Below are 9,507 nucleotides of genomic sequence, written 5' to 3'. Positions count from 1 at the left end.
AGCTGAAAGCTCTTGGAACCGGGAGAACACATGAAGCAGGGAAGAGTGAAAATTCATGAGAAACAGCCCCACAGTCTAATGTTACATTCAGGACATGTATGGAGAGGGGTAAAGAGGAGCACAGGGAATAAGCTAATGTCCTTCTGAAGGTGATTGAGGAATAACCTCTTAAACTGAGTGCACCATGGATAGCTGAGGAGCGGAAGGTGATATTGGAGAGGCTATTGGTTTTAGCTGAGTACATTATTATTTATAATTGTTATTAACTGCTTACTACATCTCAGTAACAGCTTTGTAGCATGTATTAGGTTTGATTGGTCAAACTTTAGTTTCAGCATCTTTATTTATCAGCTCCTGTTTAATTGCTCAATGTTATTAGACTTGCTTATTTTTTCCTAACGTCATTTCTGAGGCTGATAAAGGGAAAGGAAGGTTGACTGGAGCATGGCTCGCTTCTGCCTAGATCCCAGGGGATCCCAGGGACCTGCTGTAGAGCATGATTCTGGCCTATTGCTGCTGTTCATCTGTAGCCCTATTCTCCCAAGCTAGGCAGAGGCAGGCTGCAGAGAGCAGCAGCAACTAATTAATGTCTTGCAGCCTTTTAGAAAGCAGCTGTTGTTGAGTACAGTTCCTCTCTCATACTTCTCCTTAGTATTTTGTAAACCTAGGTTGTAATTCTGCTTGTTCTGGTTCAGCCAGATGTAATTCAGAGAGAGAGGGCATGAGCTATAGTGAAAATGTTTTTAACACGGCTTTTTAAGTGCCATTGCCCAAAACAGAGGGATGCTGTCTACCATGTTTGTACAGAGGGGCATGCCGAGTCTGTTGAAGCATGTGGGCTGTCAGCGCACAGTTGTTGCTGCATGCAGGACCTTCCCTAACCTGCCGGAAGTTTGGAAATATAATTTTGTAGGTTTCTGTAAAAGAAATTGTTTTGTCATCGGCCTTCACATAATTGGCAACCTGTCTGACAAGCTGCTAAGGCTGGTATCAATTACCGTTGAAAATTACCTCCTCTACAAAAAGACCCTGTTGTGTGGGAGGGTGTGGACTGAGCTATCTGCCAAAATGTGTTTTCAAATCTCCTTCCTTCCTCTTTTCTGCCAGTGTTCTTGAAAAGTTCACCATGCTGAAGTATGCTCTGATTCTTAGAATCTCCCTCAGCACTTTTTTGCATTTTCACAATCTACACCTCTCCTTCCCCAGTTTCTGCTATAGTTTGGCTTCACATCCTCGGCAGTGCTTGTGCTTTCAAGGCTAGCTGTATAGAAAACTCTTTGCTTGCAAAATACAAGCCACAGAAAAAGAAAAAAAAAGCTCCCTGACACAGTTACCTGCCTGTGTTCTGCACAAACCACACAGGGCTTGCCATTTTATTCTATCTTTAAGAAATTTTAGGTTGCTAGCAGTTGGTTTTCATCTGGTGCAGGGTCTAGAGCACAAGTCTTATGAGGAGCGGCTGAGGGAGCTGGGGTTGTTCAGCCTGGAGAAGAGGAGGCTGAGGGCAGACCTTATTGCTCTCTACAGCTACCTGAAAGGAGGTTGTAGCGAGGTGGGGGTCGGTCTCTTCTCCCTAGTAACAAGTGATAGGACAAGAGGAAACGGCCTCAAGTTGCACCAGGGGAGGTTTAGGTTGGATATTCGGAAAAATTTCTTCACCGAAAGGGTAGTCAGGCCCTGGAACAGGCTGCCCAGGGAAGTGGTTGAGTCCCCATCCCTGGAGGTGTTTAAAAGACGGGTAGATGTGGTGCTTAGGGACATGGTTTAGTGGTGGACTTGGCAGTGATAGGTTAACGGTTGGACTTGATGATCTTAAGGGTCTTTTCCAACCTTAACGATTCTATGATTCTAATTTGTCCTTCATTTTTGGATTAATAAATACTCTGTATTTGTTATTCCAAGAATTACTTCATTATGGCAATGCCCTTTACTGTGATCACCATCAGTGTGAGAACGAGACACAGGAAAAAGAAATGAAAAATGTAGATAACAAGTGATGCCGTCACCATTTGCAATAAGTTACTAGACCTTTAATGACTACACAATATACAAAATAGGTTGTGTAGGTCTTTTTATGAAAACTGTTCATATTATAAATGAGCCAGAATAGCCATTTTTCCAAACTATATGGAAAAAGTTAAATTAGCTCTGCAGTTGAGATTCAAGGCTGCCAGGAACAGCTGTATTTCTGACATGCAAACTGACAAATTTATTTACGAATCAAACTCTGCCCTTGTCAAACAGACACATTTCAAAATGGTGGACTCAAGAATTTTGGAAAAAGGAAATGAAGCTGATACACTTCCAGGAATTCCAGATTGCAAGAAATTAAAAATACTCCCTGTATCTTTATGATTGTTTTGGCCTTGCTTGCACGGTTTTGACAGCATCATCCAACACATGCTCAGACAAAATTTCTTTTGTTTTTTTCCTGTCTTCACTGTGCTTTGCCCTGTTGTGTTTTTCCCATGGAACAGATGTTGTGCAGCCATTACTGTATATACCTTGTTATATCTTGTGGATTTTTCTTTTTGCAAATTAATTCCCATGCTAGAGCGTGGGAAAGGGTCATATAATCCCAGATATGCAGGAATCAAATGAAGAGTCATCTATTCTAGCAGGAAATCAGATTGGGAATGTGGGCTTTCAGATGTTTTTCAAGGAGTGTCAACACATGAGTTGATGAGCAGGTATACAAGAGTTAACTTTTAGTGCCTATTAGAGCTCTCTGCAAAGTTAATGGGAATGTTTTTTGTTTATCTTATTGCAAGCTGGTTAGCCTGGATGCTCATCAGTCAATATGCACAAGTAACACTATTGAATATTTGATACTCCTTGCCCATTAAATGGATGAGATGAGGCCTTCTCATAAGAGAGTGCATTTGGAGTTCTCACTTGCAAATTTTGTGAAGATTTGACTGACCACCCTTACTCCCTCTTCCTGCTGTGTTTATGTTGTGGTTTAACCCCAGCCAGCAACTATGCACCACACAGCTGCTCACTCACTCCCCACCCGGTGGGATGGGGGAGAGAATCGGAAGAGTAAAAGTGAGAAAACTCAAGGGTTGAGATAAAGACAGTTTAATGGGTAAAGCAAAAGCCGTGCGCACAAGCAAAGCAAAGCAAGGAATTCATTCACTACTTCCCATCAGCAGGCAGGTGTTCAGCCACCTCCAGGAAAGCAGGGCTCCATTACGCGTAATGGTTACTTGGGAAGGCAAATGCCATCACTCCGAATGTACCCCCCTTCCTTCTTCATCTCCCAGCTTATATACTGAGCACGATGTCATATGGTATGGAGTAGCCCTTTGGCCAGTCTGGGTCAGCTGTCCCGGCTGTGCCCCCTCCCAGCTTTTTATGCACCTGGCAGAGCACGAGAAGCTGAAAAGTCCTTGACTGGTGTAAACTCTGCTCAGCAAGAACCAAAACATCAGTGTGTTATCAACATTATTCTCATCCTAAATCCAAAACACAGCACTCTACCAGCTACTAAGAAGAAAACTAACTCTATCCCAGCTGAAACCAGGAGAGTTTAGCTTCAAAGATGAAGCTGAAATAAAATGGAAAAGGTGGCTTTGATGTGAGCAGCGTCAAAGGTCAGGGGAGATGCTGACACTGCATAGGTATTTTTCCTTAAGAAACATTTTAGCAAACATATGGATAAGTGGCCATAACAAAGAGACTTTGTATGGAGTACTGTGCATACTGTAAACAGAAAGCCAACAAGAAGGTCAGTTGGACCCAAAATAAGAAATTAACTCAATGTCTGCAATAACTAAAATCAGTCTGGGTCGTAGTGCCATCTAGTGGGGTCTCACCCGTCCACCCCCCACGTTTGTGAGGCTGGCGGGTGTTGGGGTGACTGCTGGCAATGCCGCCCAGTGAGAGTGGGTGAGTGCAAGGCTTCGTTGCAGCCTGCTGTGGCACAAATGATACAAACCCATGCTGGCTTACCGGTAACCTGCTGTGTGTAAGTAAAAGGTCTAATCCCAGGACAGTCTGAGGAATTTTGGAGACCAAGGGCATAGCATTGACAGACAGATGTAGTCTAGCTGTCTCAGAAACCCTAACAATGGTTGAGAAGTCTTGGGTGTCAGGCAGTTTGCATCAGTGATCCAAGACAGCAGTCTTTAAACTGAGTGCTGTTTTCATGTTTGAGCTATGCTGGAATATAAACCTTGATGTCTATGTTTGAAATGTTAGTGCACACTGCCATTAAGTCCATCCTCTCGGAGTCTCTAGTTGTGTAGATAAAACAGGTTGTTCAGAGCTTCAATATTTGTTGTCTTCTTTTTGACGCTGGCTCCCCTAGAATGGTCACTCTTATTGTTAAACTGGCCAGTTCCAGGTTATGGGATTTTATGAGTGGTATTTTTATCTCAAGTAAGTTCCTTGTTTTCTTGACATGATCTTCCTTTGAGCCTTTCAGTCTCTCAAAACTGCATTTCTAAATTACTATGCAATGCAGGAAATGGTTCAGTATCTCTGCTTATATCATATCTACCCTACTGAAAGATCACATACTTTCAGTTTGTTGTGTAACAAGCAGATGAAGCTGAGAATAGTTAACCCTATTGCCTGTCTGTCTTTCACAGCCAAACCTTAGTGCTAGGAATGCCTTCTTGCAATGCTGTGCATGGGCAAGGTGAAAACCATAGGACTATCCTGCACCAGTTGGCTCCAGTCTCAGGGCTGGTTACAAGTGCTTCCTACAGGTGATCCACGACTGGCAGAAGCAATTTGTGATAGCCAAGTTCTTCATTATGAAAACACAGACAGCTGCTGAACCACTTGTTACTCTTTAATGAGCAGTTTAGATGTACAAAATAATATGCTGAGTGGTACCAAAGAGTGAGAGAAGGAGGGAGAGCAGCAGAATTGGTAGATGCAATAATAGATGGAAATCATAGAATCATTTAGGTTGGAAAAGACCTTCAAGATCATCAAGTCCAGCCGTTAACCTAGCACTGCCAAGTCCACCACTAAAGGTATGACAGTATGCTGGACTGCATACTGTTAATTGTCACGTATGGCCATCCCAGTTCTGCTATCCTTCCTAGTGTGAAGGCCTGAACCTCGTTTATATTTGGCCATAGGAACATATCTAAGAGAGCTGGAGGGGTTTGTGGTCCGTTAAATTCAGGAGAGACTAACCCAAAGCCCTGGATCTATGTGTCTCGACTTCACGAACTGAATTCTGGTCTTGGTGTGGCACAACCAGCCAGGCAGGAAGGAGCTGGAGACACAGGAGCAGCCATGGGATAGCTCTTTTGGAAATCCACAGCTTACTCAGATTAGATCATAGGTCTGTTTTCTGCCTTCCAAGCTTAAGTGCTGTAGTTTCTACTGTTTCACTTTTGTGGCTTGAATCCTATGGCTCAGTGTTGCACAGGCATGCATATGTCTGTATGCAGTTCAGTGGGACTCTAACTTAAAAATGAAACCCAGAATCACTCCAGTGGGGACAAAAAGGAATTTTGGTGGAAGTCCCAGAAATTCATTTTGAGTCTTGCATTTGTTTTCCGGTGACAAACCATTAGCCTGCAGAAACAGCAGATGTTTTGCTCTGTTCCAAAACTTAGGTCTTGCTGCCATCAGATGACTCTTCAAAAGGCATTTGGAAAGTGGGAACTAGGGATAGCTGTAATTTCATCCCTGGAAATTAGTCTTTAATCTTCTTGGCTGTAGAGCTAGGACTTGCACTTTAGGAATCATTAGATGAGGATGACGAAATCCCAGAAAATGTGTATATATGAGAGGGAACCTTTAAAAAACCAACTTGTTAATAATATTTTGGGTGTCTCAGAATAAGAATATATAATAAATATGTAATAAAACAACTAGGAGGAAATGGATGTATCCATTTAAGTTTTTGAAGGGATACATGAAGATATAAAATCATTCCTAGGTAGCTAGCTATTAAAGAGAAATGCATATTAACTCCTTATTGGCAGAGATCAGGCTTTGAAGTGAACCTTGCATTATCAGATAAACTGTGGGGACAGTAGATAACCTTCTCTTTCTTGGCAAAGGCACTGGATGTGCATCCTGAGGCACAACACATAATGGTAGGTTTTTTTCTGCTGTGTTTTCATTTTGTTCTTGCCTTATTTTCATTACATCAGCAAGTCTGGAAGGTAAGAACTACTTTTTAAAAAATTCTTCATATTGGGGATGATGCACAAAACCAAGATACTGATCACTGGTCATAAAAGCCGCAGAGTTAGAGCAGGAATTCGTAAATCCAATGCCCTGCCCTCTAAATTATATTCTACCTCTCTGAAATTCCCTATATGTTAGGGATTTTCCATCTGCCTGCCCAAAAATATTATGCCTTTATAGAATATGTTTCTGCTGTGGCAGAAGAGCCCAGTAAAGTAAAATTCAAGGGTTCTTGCATGTTCTGAAGTACATGCTAACTGGGCTGGGAACTGGCAGACTGAGCAGAGCAGCACTCCAGGATTTCCTGTATGAGAAGGCCCGGCATTACTGTGTGTGGCCACTTGCACAAATTCAAATCAATTTCCCCAACCTTTTTTTCTATTCAAAGTAGTATTCAGATTTAGAGTCTTCCCTGACGTCAGCTCTCAAACAGATTTACAAGAGCATGTAAGATCACATCAGGCACAGAACTAAAACTCTCTCTGAGTGTATATATTGGTTTGTTCAGTGTATGTTTTCAGAAGGATTCATTTCTCTTGAATTGCTGGGTTGAATTTAACATATTACAGTAAAACATGACTGCAAAGCAGCTTGGCCTCAGGTCCCAGCTGTTGGGAAAACTCAACTTGTGTTTAAAAAGTAGACTAAACTGTGATGCTTAGAATAGGTTAAGCAGCACCCATAAAAGAAACAGACTGAATGCTGTATTTACAGTGGCTGTAACTATAATGAGTTAGAAATATTTCTGATCTTGGCATGCATGTGAGTCAAAAGTCCAAATATATTGCCAGTTAATTTCAAGACACTACATTTGGTTTCTGAGAAAAAGACCTGTCAAGTATCTCCTTAGTTGTATGTGGGCAATATATGCAATGAATAACAAACTGAGTATATGCAAAGCTAAACATTAACTTTTTTGGTGCTAATAGATAATACGACTTAACAGAGGTTCTCAGTCACAGGAATGAGGTAAATACGCTGCTTTATAATGAACTGTAGGTGTAGGGACTGGCCATGGTTGCTGCATGCTCTGCAAGGGCATGGCTTATTCTATATAACTTTTAGGACATGAGGATCACCTCGTATGCGAGTGGGTTCCCAGAGCCCATGCAGGGGAGTGACTGACGCTGGTCCTAGGTACGTCGTTCCCTAGGACAGCAGCATGCTGCAGTGGCGCTGTGGAAAGTTTCCCAAAGACTGTGGAAAACTGCCGGCTGTCTACCTGCAGTAAACAATATTTGGGATTGTTTTTTGCTTGAAAATTGGAAATCATTACAACAGCCTCTCTAGCCTTTTGTAGTCAAAGTATTCCTTTTTGAATACGCTGTTGGTTACTAAACCCATTCAGCCTTCTAGGAACTGTGAACTGCAGGGGTAGAGGGAGCTGGCAGGAGGAAAATGATCTCTGCAGACTGGCCATTAAGCCTGAGTCATTACTATTGAAATCTGTGGTTTAATATTGTGCTACATCCCTGCAATGTTGCAGTGTTTGCCTTTTTAGGGTTTGGCAAAGAAAACAGGAAGATGCGAGATTTGCTGAAGGCCTAGATGTAGATGGGGAACACTGACGACAGAATTGGTCAATTTAAACCAAATGCAGCCCATCCCTAATAGCCAGCCAGCCTGGTGAGGATCCTGGGCTTTGAAGACATGGCGAAGGAATCAGCACTCTGCAGAGTCTGCACACAGCAGAGTGCTTCCCTGCCTCTCTGCCAGTAATTCAACAAGAAGCTCCTTTAATGAGCTTGAGCCAGTCATTACAATGCCAGCTGTTGGGAACTCAAGGGCTGCGGTGCCATGTGCCCACCTTCCTGCTTCCCATTTTCTGCATCAGTGCATTCTCCAGGCTGCCCTTTCCCCCTCTCTAGTACACCTCAGTAGGACACCAGATTCTTCACAGAATTTCCAGAAAATAATATGAAAATTCTGGGAGGAGTGCTGGGCATGACCATTTAGTTTTCTTTTTTGGAAAAAAAGCAGAGATGTTCTTTTTATGTTATGTAACTTGTCTTTACCTTGCGGCTGGGGGCAGAAGGGAGGAGAGCTCACTCAAGAGTACCTCTCCGCTTTTCCAGCCTGATGTGTGGAGATGCATGAATTTGCAGAGCCCTCTGTAAAGCAGAAGCATCTTGCTTTGGTCTTTGGCTCAGAGCACTGTCTCTTCTGAGATGCTGTATTGTGGTACTGACTGAGCAGTAATGATGGGACATAAAGTTGAGCTTATTTCACTGTGATTGTGTTCTGAAGCATATTAAAATGGGGTTTCTAAGGCAAATAGAGGAGAAACATTAAATGTTAGCTCTCTTCATCTGCTGCATTTATCCGAATAACAGCATTACCCCTCTAGAGAAAGATCCCTCCCTTTTTTCATTACAATCTTTGATTTATTCACCTGTCCTAGGTTCCACTTTATCAGGGACTCAGATCTTTCCCTGTCATTAGGGTGGAGCTGAGGACCTAACTAACTGAATGGGGGAATGGAGGAGAAGTGATGACTGTGTGAATGATGTACAACAAGAATTGATATCTAAAATAGGCTCCAACAAATTTCCTTGTCACCTGCCAGGATGGTGACCCCTGCCACCACATGAAAAGCACAAACGGTATCCTATGTTATGAGAGGTTACCTAGCGAAGCTATATGAAATAATAAAAGAACCTCAAAGGCAAAACCTTTCCTGTGGTCACTGCTGTGACTAACAGGGTTTCTCTGTACTCATTTAAAAACATGTTGAGGATTTGCTTGTGTGGGGGGGGATGAGAAAAGACCTCTGCAAGGCGGCAACAGACCAGAACAAATTTCCAGCCAACCTAAAATGTGAATTCATGGTGCTCTCAGGTGGGCTTTATATAACAACTAAATAATAGGTATACACTTGTGAGTCACTATATTTGTCCTGTCTGCACACACTGGAAAGCCCAAAAGTGCAGTTAAAAAAAGGCTCAAGCAAACAAGTCAAGAAGTAGAGTACAGCAAAATGAGGCATTCTGCTAAAGATGGAACACAGCTTTCTCCTCATTGCTTAGCACTCCTGGATCCTGCCAGAAATACTCTTCAGAATAACAGGATCATTTTTGTTGCTGGCCTCTACTCTGTCTGCTTCATTCACCACACATGGTCATGGTATTGGCTCAGGAGCTTAAATGTGAGACACTGAAGGAGTAGCCAGACAAAAGTCTTGCTATAGGGAAGACAGAGGCATTCAGATACTTAAATCATCAGTTCTGGCCTTGTCTATGTTCTAAGCTGGCAGGGTAGAAGGGAGTGATCTAGACAGGGTACCAGGAGTCCCCATGCTGGATTTCAGTTTCTGACTCTGTGACTGACTAATTTCTGTCTCTACAC

The sequence above is a fragment of the Nipponia nippon genome, unplaced genomic scaffold (assembly GCF_047370975.1).
Source record: "Nipponia nippon isolate SJK-2023a ecotype South Korea unplaced genomic scaffold, ASM4737097v1 scaffold_9, whole genome shotgun sequence".
NCBI lineage: Eukaryota > Metazoa > Chordata > Aves > Pelecaniformes > Threskiornithidae > Nipponia > Nipponia nippon.
Note: the sequence above shows the minus strand (reverse complement) of the source record.